General features: G+C 34.5%; 1 non-coding gene across 1 annotated transcript; it reads right to left on the bottom strand.

Moving 5' to 3' along the window:
* Positions 1 to 9,948: 9,948 nt before the first annotated feature.
* LOC139895346 (small nucleolar RNA R71) lies at positions 9,949 to 10,055 on the bottom strand. The gene has a single exon (XR_011775802.1). It is a non-coding gene; the product is annotated as a small nucleolar RNA R71 (small nucleolar RNA).
* Positions 10,056 to 11,272: the final 1,217 nt, after the last annotated feature.

The raw sequence follows: 11,272 nt of genomic DNA, 5'->3' as shown, positions 1-11,272 counted from the left end.
TCAAAGTATAAAGTATGTAGTATAAAATTGTATATGTTTCTCATCGCATGATTTAAAGTATAAAAGTTGTTGAAAGATGGGACTATGATCTCACCTCGAGTGCACGAGTATAAATGTACTTCATAAAGTAAGCGTGTCCATGAAAGTTGTGTAGGCTTGACCTAAACAAGTAAGTTGTATCAATTACCGGTTACGACACAAGGTCAGGCGAAATGTGTTCAATTAGTCCTATGGCTCGTTATGACTTGAATAGTATAGCATGTGAATCACGTTGTCAAGTTTCATGCATGAATCAAGTATAAAAGAAGAATAGAACGATTGCATAAGTATTTGGTTAAGTTTGACTAAAAGTCAAACTTTGGTCAAAGTCAACGAAAAAGTCAACGGGGGCGGGTCGGGTATCCGATAATTTTTCTGAGGTTTTTAATCATATATAAGCATGTTGGCTAAGTTTCATGTTGATCGGGGGTGCGTAGCATAGTTAGAATTAAACGAAAAAGTGCAAAGTTGAACAGTCCCCAAACACGGCCATTGCCACGCCGCGACAGAGGAGGGCCGCGCCGCGACATTAGGCGTGGCCTGGTACCTGGGCTATTTCAATTGTTCAAGTCTCAATCAAACTTCATTCAAACACATTTTATGAACCGAAAACACTTACAACACGTATCTTATATCGTTGGAAAGGTAATTTAACGAGGAATACAACTAAACACTTTTCATCAATCAAGTTCATCATTTACAAAAACAAAAACCTCATCTAATGACCGATAAAAGTTCATAATCAAAGTTTCAAGTTCGTAAAACGCATTTTATGATTCGAGAACTTACTACACACATATAATATGCCGTTTCGTAGGTAATTACGCATACAATACATCTAAACACTTACAAATAACATTGCAAAGCATTTAATGCGTCGAATGTTCGTTTTAAGATCTATTAAACCCTAACCAAGAATCACAAAATCAATAATTATGTTAATGTAAGGTTTTCATGTCATCCAACATACCAAAACGAAGCTAATGATGCTAGTAACACCTTTAACACACAAGGTTTAACATCTAACAACATTTAATCAACCAAAATCAAGGATTTAACAAACCCATTTCAAGTGTTCATGCTAGTTACTCAAAACAAACAAATCGAGCAAACTAATCGCATATTCATGTTAGACTCGAGCCATAAACACTAACTAACACCATTTCAAGTAAAAAACACGATTTAGAGAAATCTAGAGTTGTAGAAATGTTACCCAAACGAGATGAAATTGGTACCAAAATGTAGAGGATGATGAGAGGATCACGAATATGTAATTTATTTTGTTGTAAGCCTCCTAGATTGAATTTAGATGCTGAATGAATAATTTGGGTGTTTGAGTTTAAAAATGGAAGTAGAGAAAAGAGAGAAAGAGATGAGAGGTGGAGGTGAAAATGAATGGGTGGTGGAAAGTGGGTTGACTAGTTGACCTAGTTAACTAGTTTGCCCACTTGGCAACTTCGGTCCCTCAAGTTTCAAAGCGGGTGCGTGAATTAACCGAACGAATATTTTAAAATAAAAAAACGCTAGAGTAACCGGGAGATGTTATAACCAAATAACAGAAATATTTAGAACGTTAGTCAATGAAAGGTACGAATTTAGATAACAGAAGATATTATCTAAAAAAGACGGTGTTAAAATAAATTTAACGGAAAAACGCGGGATGTTACATTACCTACACCTTAAAAGACATTTTGTCCCGAAATTTAGTTGGAAGTAGTAGTTGTCGTTTCTTCCTTGAAATCTTGCGTTGCCAGTTGTACGAATAAATGAGGGTACTTCCTTGGGCATTTCAACGAACCTTGACAGTCAGGATTTCACGTCGTTTTAAAGTTTGGTTTCACGATTCAATATTTCAACCGGTTCTCCTAGAAAGTGAAGTTCTTCATCGATAGTGAGCTCGTTGAAAAGGATAACAAGTTCTTGTTCGGCAAGATACTTCTTTAAGTTTGATACATAGAATGTAGGATGAACGGAGACTCAAATGAGTCTGAAAATCTAAACGGTAAGCAACGGGTCCAAAACGCCCCAAGATTTTCAAAGGATCAAAATATCACGGATTTAGCTTTCTACGTTTCCCAAAACGGATTACACCTTTTCAAGGTGCGACCTTTAACATTACGTGGCTGCCTACTTGAAATTTGAGAGGTTTACGTCTAACATTGGCATAGCTCTTTTGGCGACTACGAACCGTCTTGAGCCTTTCTTGGATTTGAACGATCTTAACGGTTACTTCATGATTGAGTTCGATTCTGGTGGTTTGATTGTTGCCTACGTCGGCCCAACAAATTGTAGAACGATAATTGCGGTCATATAAAGTTTCAAAAAGGTACGGCATTAATACACGAAAGAAAATTTTGTAGTAAGAGAATTTGACTAAAGGCAAGTACTTTTCCTCAAGTAAATTTAAAGTTGATAACACGAACTCGTATTATGGTTTCCAAGGTTTGAATCATATGTTTGTTTGGTCCTTCGGGATGTGGTTGATGTGTTGTACTCATGTTTAAACGTGGTCCCGAGGCTTTTTGTAAAGCACCTCGAAATTTAGAAGTGAACAAGGATCTCGATCCGAAACGAGGTACAGTTCTTTTAAGATACATTTGAACAAGCTTTTTAGGACCTGAAAACGTTTGTTGGAACAAGTTTCTGTTTCTCAAAAATTTCGCGCCGCGAAAGATTTATCGGTTTTCGAAAATGTTCGTTAGGACTATTTTCCCTCGTGGTGAATACTAGTATAATGTGAAGAGTCTCTCTCTCCATTGAGAATTTAGATAAAATATTTCCTGAACCGAAAGTATGGGTGTGATGCGAGAGAAGTTTCCGCCTCGATGTGAGCATAACAAGCATATTGTAGTTCGCCGATAAAACTGTGCGAAAACAAGATAGTACACACGTGTAACATATGTTTGAAGTTGAAAGAATTTGTCATTCATTCGGAAACATAAATATGGTTCGACAATAATCGAAGGTGTGTCCTTGGTATGGTTGTTATCAATATTCTCGGAGTTTTCGGATATCCAACAAGAAAAATGAAGTCATGTACATGGCACATGGTGGTGATTAGGTTGATCGAGTCCGATCACCATCACGTGTCATTAGAACTTTGGTATGACTTACCGTAATATAACCACGTTGATCGAGTGTCGATATATTACGCTAACTCATACCTCCATTCCCACATCACTCCATAGATTCAAGTTCGTGCAATCATGAAGATTTAAAATGAACAAAGTGTAACGACGTCTCTAACGTGACTCGTATTGAATCGAAAGAATTAGTGCAACTCTAAAGAAGCATTCCCCGAGGGAAGTGTATAAATGATTGTTCACGTCAATGCGGTTCAAGTCAAACAATAATGTATTCTGGTACGAGAAGTGTAACGAATCATGATAACGAATAGTACGCAACCGTAGTGATAAATAGTGATGACGATACTCACCTAGAGTAGTGATGGTAGTAACAAGAAGTGGTAAATAGTAAGGAACACCGGTGTGACACCGATAGTAAGTTTAAACGGTGGCGAATAATAATCTAGGATACAGAGTTCCCGAACAAGTATGACTAATGAAGTCGTCGTCGTCCTTACGCGTATGAATCTTAAGTTTATGTGTGTTACCCGAAAATGGTAGATTACAGATTCGTATGATGAAAACTTGGTACCGTTAAGAAGTTTGCCTAAGAATGATTCAAGTATAATGCACAAGTAGTCAAGTAAGTGCTATCTATAGCAAATGTATGTCAGAATGCAATGGCTAACTATCCGGTTGTAGTCTAGATTCACTAATGCGTCCTAAAGACTATGTCAGACACACTAATGCACATCCTAGATCCCTACAACCAACGCTATGATACCATCTGTAATGACCCGACAAAATAGTCATTGACGGCACCGTTAACTTAGGTCCCGTTACGTGGTCATAGTCCCTAAATGAGACACGTTTGACCAAAATTATGTCGCATTCATTTGAAAAGTATAAGACTTACAAAGTTTAGTTTACCAAATGGATCGACAACAAGTTTAAGTTTACAAAAGTATAAAGTATAAATGAAATAACTTGCGACATAATTAGTTGAAAATCACGGTTGCTATAAATAGCGTAAGTATGTAAACATTTGTTTGAATCCAAAGGTGCTATCACTAGCGTATGCTTGTATGCTTGACTCCAAGCAAGTAATCAAAGTATATGCATGTATGCTTGACCCCCAAGCAAGTAAGAGTGTACGCAGAAGCATGTATCAAATAGCCATTTATGAACCTGAGAAACATATAGAAAACTGTCAACGAAAAACGTTGGTGAAATCATAGGTGTTTGTAAACGTTGTTTTTGAACCACAAGATTTTGTATAGTTGATTATCCAAATCGTTTGTATTCTAAAAGTATGATCGCGAGCACCCAATTATCAAGACTTAACTATTTTGCACCCTGTTACGTAGTGTTAGAACATACACTAAACCCGAAAATATATTTCATCCGCTAACAGTAGCGAACCGTCCGAATGAGGCTCATCAAGCCCATGTGATCACATAATATAAGTTCTCGCTTACACCCTGCCAGTGTAACTAATGATAATTGAATTGAGAATTTTTGTTCTAACTCGCTGTGGAATGTTCGTTGTTCAAAGTATAAAGTATGTAGTATAAAACTGTATATGTTTCTCATCTCATGATTTAAAGTATAAAAGTTGTCGAAAGATGGGACTATGATCTCACCTCGAGTGCACGAGTATAAATGTACTTCACAAAGTAAACGTGTGCATGAAAGTTGTTTATCCTTGACCTAAACAAGTAAGTTATATCAATTACCGTTACGACACAAGGTCAAGCAAAATGTGTTCAATTAGTCCTATGGCTCGTTATGACTCGAATAGTATAGCATGTGAATCACGTTGTCAAGTTTCATGCAAGAATCAAGTATAAAAGAAGATTAGAACAATTGCATAACTATTTGGTTAAGTTTGACTAAAAGTCAAACTTTGGTCAAAGTCAACGAAAAAGTCAACGGGGTCGGGTCGGGTATCCGACAATTTTTCTGAGGTTTTTAATCATATATAAGCATGTTGGCTAAGTTTCATGTTGATCGAGGGTGCATAGCATAGTTAGAATTAAACGAAAAAGTGTAAAGTTGAACAGTCCCAAAACACGGCCATTGCCGCGCCGCGACAGAGGAGGGCCGCGCCGCGACATTAGGCATGGCCTGGTACCTGGGCTATTTCAATTGTTCAAGTCTCAATCAAACTTCATTCAAACACATTTTATGATCCGAAAACACTTACAACACGTATCTTATATCGTTGGAAAGGTAATTTAACGAGGAATACAACTAAACATTTTTCATCAATCAAGTTCATCATTTACAAAAACAAAAACCTCGTCGAATGATCGTTAAAAGTTCATAATCAATGTTTCAAGTTCGTAAAACGCATTTTATGATTCGGGAACTTACTACACACATATAATAAGCTGTTTCGTAGGTAATTACTCATACAATACATCTAAACACTGACAAATAACATTGCAAAGCATTTAATGCGTCGAATGTTCGTTTTAAGATCTATCAAACCCTAACCAAGAATCACAAAATCAATAATCATGTTAATGTAAGGTTTTCATGTCATCCAACATACCAAAACGAAGCTAATGATGCTAGTAACACCTTTAACACACAAGGTTTAACATCTAACAACATTTAATCAACCAAAATCAAGGATTTAATAAACCCATTTCAAGTGTTCATGCTAGTTACTCAAAACAAACAAATCGAGCAAACTAATCGCATATTCATGTTAGACTCGAGCCATAGACACTAACTAACACCATTTAAAGTCAAAAACACGAATTAGAGAAATCTAGAGTTTTAGAAATGTTACCCAAACGAGATGAAATTGGTACCAAAATGTAGAGGATGATGAGAGGATCACGAATATGTAATTTGTTTTGTTGTAAGCCTCCTAGATCGAATTTAGATGATGAATGAATAATTTAGGTGTTTGAGTTCAAAAATGGAAGTAGAGAAAAGAGAGAAAGAGATGAGAGGTGGAGGTGAAAATGAATGGGTGTTGGAAAGTGGGTTGACTAGTTGACCTAGTCAACTAGTTTGCCCACTTGGCAACTTCGGTCACTCAAGTTTCAAAGCGGGTGCGTGAATTAACCGAACGAATATTTTAAAATAAAAAAACGCTAGAGTAACCGGGAGATGTTATAACCAAATAACGGAAATATTTAGAACGTTAGTCAACGAAAGGTACGAATTTAGATAACGGAAGATATTATCTAAAAAAAGACGGTTTTAAAATAAATTTAACGAAAAACGCGGGATGTTACAACGAAAAGGCGTTCGAAAAATCGGACCTGAGACATAAACCGAGCATCAACGTACAACTCAACGGAGCTAAAATTACAAGTCAACTATGCACAAGAATATAATATAATATATATAATTATATGAAATTATATATTATTATATTATATATTATAATATTCAGCAGCCCACGTTTAACTCAATTTGGGGAGCTGGAATCCAAAGCTCCGCATTCGCGGAGCTGTAAGGCACAAAAGTACCGCACTCGCGGAGCTGTACAGTTCAAAGTGGGCCTATAAAAGCTCATGCATTCTGCTCGAATTCTGCATCCCTTTTTCACTCAATCTCTCTATCTATATACGATATATATATATATATATATATATATATATATATATTTATATTTATAATATTAAAGTTTAATTTAATATTAATAATAATTTGGGTTATTGTAAGAAATGTTTTACGGGTTTTAAAGTCGGAACTCTGTCCATGTAACGCTACACGATAAATAATCACTGTAAGCTATGTTCTTCCTTTTTAAATTAATGTATCGTAACTAAGTTATTATTATGCTTATTTGAGCCGAAGTAATCGTGATGTTAGACTAAATATTAAAGACGTAGTTATTGGATTTTGTACCATAATTAATGTTTGAACAAAAGACCGACACTTGTGGGCATTTGACTATGGACTATTAATAGATGTGAGGTATTGTCTAATTGAGTGACAACTCATTAGAGTCTGTCGAACCTATCTTCAAATTAATTAACTTAATAATTAATAATGATTATGGTTGTCCTATTTAGTGACATTCATACAGAATCTATTATAATCATTTATTTAATTATTCGGGTTGGGTAATTGATTATTCAAACTGATCAAGTGGGTAAATTAATATTCATATCTAATCAAAATAGGGGTGGATTACATACAGTGATAACTGGTGTGATTGTTGACAGAAGTGATAACTGCGTCACAGTTTAAATCTTTAATTAGTTGGAATATTTGACTTCGGGTATAAGGGTAATTTGACGAGGACACTCGCACTTTATATTTATGACCGATGGGCTATTATGGACAAAAACTAGATAGGTTTCAAATAATCTAGGACAAAAGGACAATTAACCCAGAGTAATAAATTAAAATCAAAACGTCAAACATCATGGTTACGGAAGTTTAAATAAGCATTATTGTTCTATTTTATATCTCATCGTATTTTTATTTACTGTCATTTTATTTATTGTCATTTTAATATTGTTATTTATTTTACACACTTTAATTATTGTCATTTATCTTTACGCTTAAAATAGAAAATCGACAAACCGGTCATTAAACGGTAAACCCCCTTTTATATATTATTATTACTATATATAATTATATACATTTTATATAAATATAGTTGTTAAAAATATAGTACGTATTCACTAGCTCCCTGTGGAACGAACCTGACTTACTAAAAACTACACTACTCTACGATTAGGTACACTGCCTATAAGTGTTGTAGCAAGGTTTAGGTATATCCATCTATACAAATAAATAAAACTTGTATCATATTTCGCCGTATTTCATATTAAAAATAAGTATATTTCGTACCCCTTCACTCGCACATCAAGTTTTTGGCGTCACTGCCGGGGAAGCGAAAGCGAAACGCTATATTCTAAAAAAAATAAAAATTAGTTTTTAAGCTATTTTTGAAAAAATATATAAGTTTTAAAAAAATATAAAAACATAAAAAAAATAAAAATATATATCTATATTTTTAAGTGTTAAATTAAAAAGTTTTTTTTTAGTTACAAAAACTAATAAGTAATTTTTTGTTAAAATATAATTTATACTTAAATTATATTTTATAAAAATTAAAATCATAAAAAGAAAATATAAAATCAAAATATAAAAAAAAATCTGAAACTGCCCGAACCAGTTTGAACCTGCAATCATCTGAGACTGCATATCTCCGCAGTCGCGGAGCACTTCTGGGCCTGGATACCGCAGTCGCGGAGCTGTGTGACATGTCAAAACTCAGACTGCATTTATTACGAAATTAGGGTTATTTAATTATTATTATTATTATTATTATTATTATTATTATTATTATTATTATTATTATTATTATTATTATTATTATTATTATTATTATTAGGGTTTAATTAAATTAATAATTAGTTTTAGTTTTAGTTAATTTTGTATTTTAAGTTTTAATTAGTTCTCTTAATTTATAAATTAGTACCTTTTTAATAAATAATATAAAAATATTATTTTTATAAAAATTGTATTTTTATAACTTTAAGTTTTATTTTTATATTTTGTATCTTTTTATTCGTTTAGTTCGTAATTTGTATATTTATCGTTCGTAACTAGTTTTAAGTTATAGTATTTTGTCGTAGTTATTTTATATTTCTAAATTTTTAGACTTTGCCGTAAAACCCTTTAAGTGCTTTTTCTTTAGATTAAGATTTAGGTGTCTTAGAATTTTGCGACGCCGTTTTAAGATTTTAGTGCCTAATTAAGTTATTGCCGTTTTGGATATAGAATTCCTTTAAGCTTTAATACCTTTAGGCGCAACTTTTTAGTCTTAAGTTTTTAGACTTTTAAGTTTCGACGCTTTACTTTCTTTTTATTATTTTTCGACTTTTTATTTTTCGACGTTTTTCGACGCGCTTTAACTTTTTCATTTCTACGCTCTAGTTTTTAGGACATAGAATTTTTAAAGTTTTCTTTAAATTTCGACGAAAAATTATTTTAAGCGGTTAAATTGATAGACATCCAAAATTTTCTGCTTCGTAGTTATAGTTGGATTTGTTAGTAGCTGAGTTGTGGATTTTCCGATTTAAAGGATCCTGGCTCCCTGTTGCATCTTTTGGCTATTCGAAACGTGGGCAAAAGCAGAAAAGTCTATTAATTTGATAACTTATATAATTTCTAATAGGATATTCAGTGAATGCACCGGTCAAAACGTTCACAACCTTTCATACATTCACCACCTGTAACTCGATCAAGACATCTAGCCAATATTGTCGACGTTGATTTTTCTTTAGAATCATCATCTAGTCGAACAAGTACTCCAATTCAAATTTTCGATAATCTATTTTTTGAACCCGACTTCACAATTGAGAACCCAGAGGATATTCAAGGACAATTCCAAGATCCTGAACCACTAATCATTCCTCCTGAACCACAAACCGTTAAATCAGAATCCTCTAGTGATTCGTATTCAACAAATTCAATTATGGAAGTAACGAAACCTCTAAGTATGGAAGATCGAATGAGAGCCACAAGCACGGGCCAAGGACACGCCATTATTAAGCCAGACATTAATGCGCCCGATTATGAAATCAAAGGACAAATCCTACACATGGTAACTAATCAATGCCAATATAGTGGTACGCCAAAAGAAGATCCAAACAAATATCTTCGAACCTTTAATAGGATCTGTACTCTATTAAAAATCAGAGAAGTTGAGGATGAACAGATCTATCTCATGTTGTTTCCCTGGACTTTAAAGGGAGAAGCCAAAGATTGGTTAGAATCGTTACCTGAAGGGGCAATTGATACATGAGATGTTTTAGTTGAAAAATTTCTTAAATGATTCTTTCCGGCATCTAAAGCCGTGAGACTTCAAGGAGAAATTGTTACGTTCACGCAAAAGCCAAATGAAACTCTATATGAGGCGTGGACAAGATTCGAAAAGTTGTTGAGAGGATGTCCTCAGCATGGTTTAGATACTTATCAAATAGTACAAATATTCTACCAAGGTTGCGATGTTACTATACGAAAAGACATCGACACAGCAGCTGGTGGTTCCATTATGAAGAAAACCGCAACCGAAGCTCACAAAATCATTGATAACACAGCATCCCACTCGCATGAGTGGCATCAAGAAAAAGATATCTTTCGATCATCTAAAGCGGCTAGAGCCGATTCTAGCCATGACTTTGATTATGTTTCCGCAAAAATAGATGCTTTCGAAAGACGAATGGAAAAGATGACTAAAGATATTCATGCAATATGAATCAGTTGTGAGCAATGCGGTGGACCACACTTAACGAAAGATTGTCACATTGAACAAACGATGGAACAACGAGAGAATGTTTCCTACATGAACCAAAGGCTGGGAAATAATTATCAACCGCCAAGGCCAAACTTTAATCGAAATCAAAACATTCTTTACAATCCAAATGGACCCAACAATAACTCGTACAACCAACAAGGTCCGAATAACCAACCAACTCAAAACAACACTTTCAATCAACAAAGACCTGACTTGTATAAACCACCACAACAAACCGAAGAGAAAAAGTCAAATCTGGAAGAAATGGTACAAAAGCTAATGGAATCTCAAACACAATTTATTACATCTCAAACCCAAACATATGAGAGGTTTCATCAGTCATTAATAACTCAACAAGCTTCCATTTTGAATCTAGAAAAACACGTAGGTACTCTTGCTAGTATGATGAGTGAGAGGGAACAAGGAAAGCTACCGAGTGATACTGAAGTAAATCCTCGGAATGAGAATGTTAATATGGTATCAACGAATTCTGAAAAACCAGCATCAGAAGATGGGAAGGTTTTAGATGTGAGTAACAACAAAGAAGTTACAACACCACCACCACCCGAGTATGTAAAGCCAGTGGCGACACCATACAGACCACCCATCCCGTTTCCAAGAAAAGGAGTTGAGTATGAGCAAGTGATAGGTAATAAAATTTGTGATACATTTGGAAAAAGAAGAAGAATAAGAAGGTACAAGAAACAAAAACCGTAAAAATAAACCCGGTGAAGATAGTTCCACCAAAACTTCCACTAAGGTTGGGTGATCCGGGTGAATTTATTGTTCCTTGTCTACTTAGTGATTGTGTCATGTATGATGCACTAGCAGATTTAGGTGCGAGTGTGAGTGTTATGCCTCTTTCATTATATAAGAGATTAGGAGT

This window comes from Rutidosis leptorrhynchoides, chromosome 2 (assembly GCF_046630445.1).
Source record: "Rutidosis leptorrhynchoides isolate AG116_Rl617_1_P2 chromosome 2, CSIRO_AGI_Rlap_v1, whole genome shotgun sequence".
Lineage (NCBI taxonomy): Eukaryota > Viridiplantae > Streptophyta > Magnoliopsida > Asterales > Asteraceae > Rutidosis > Rutidosis leptorrhynchoides.
This window is presented reverse-complemented; position numbering and strand designations above follow the sequence as displayed.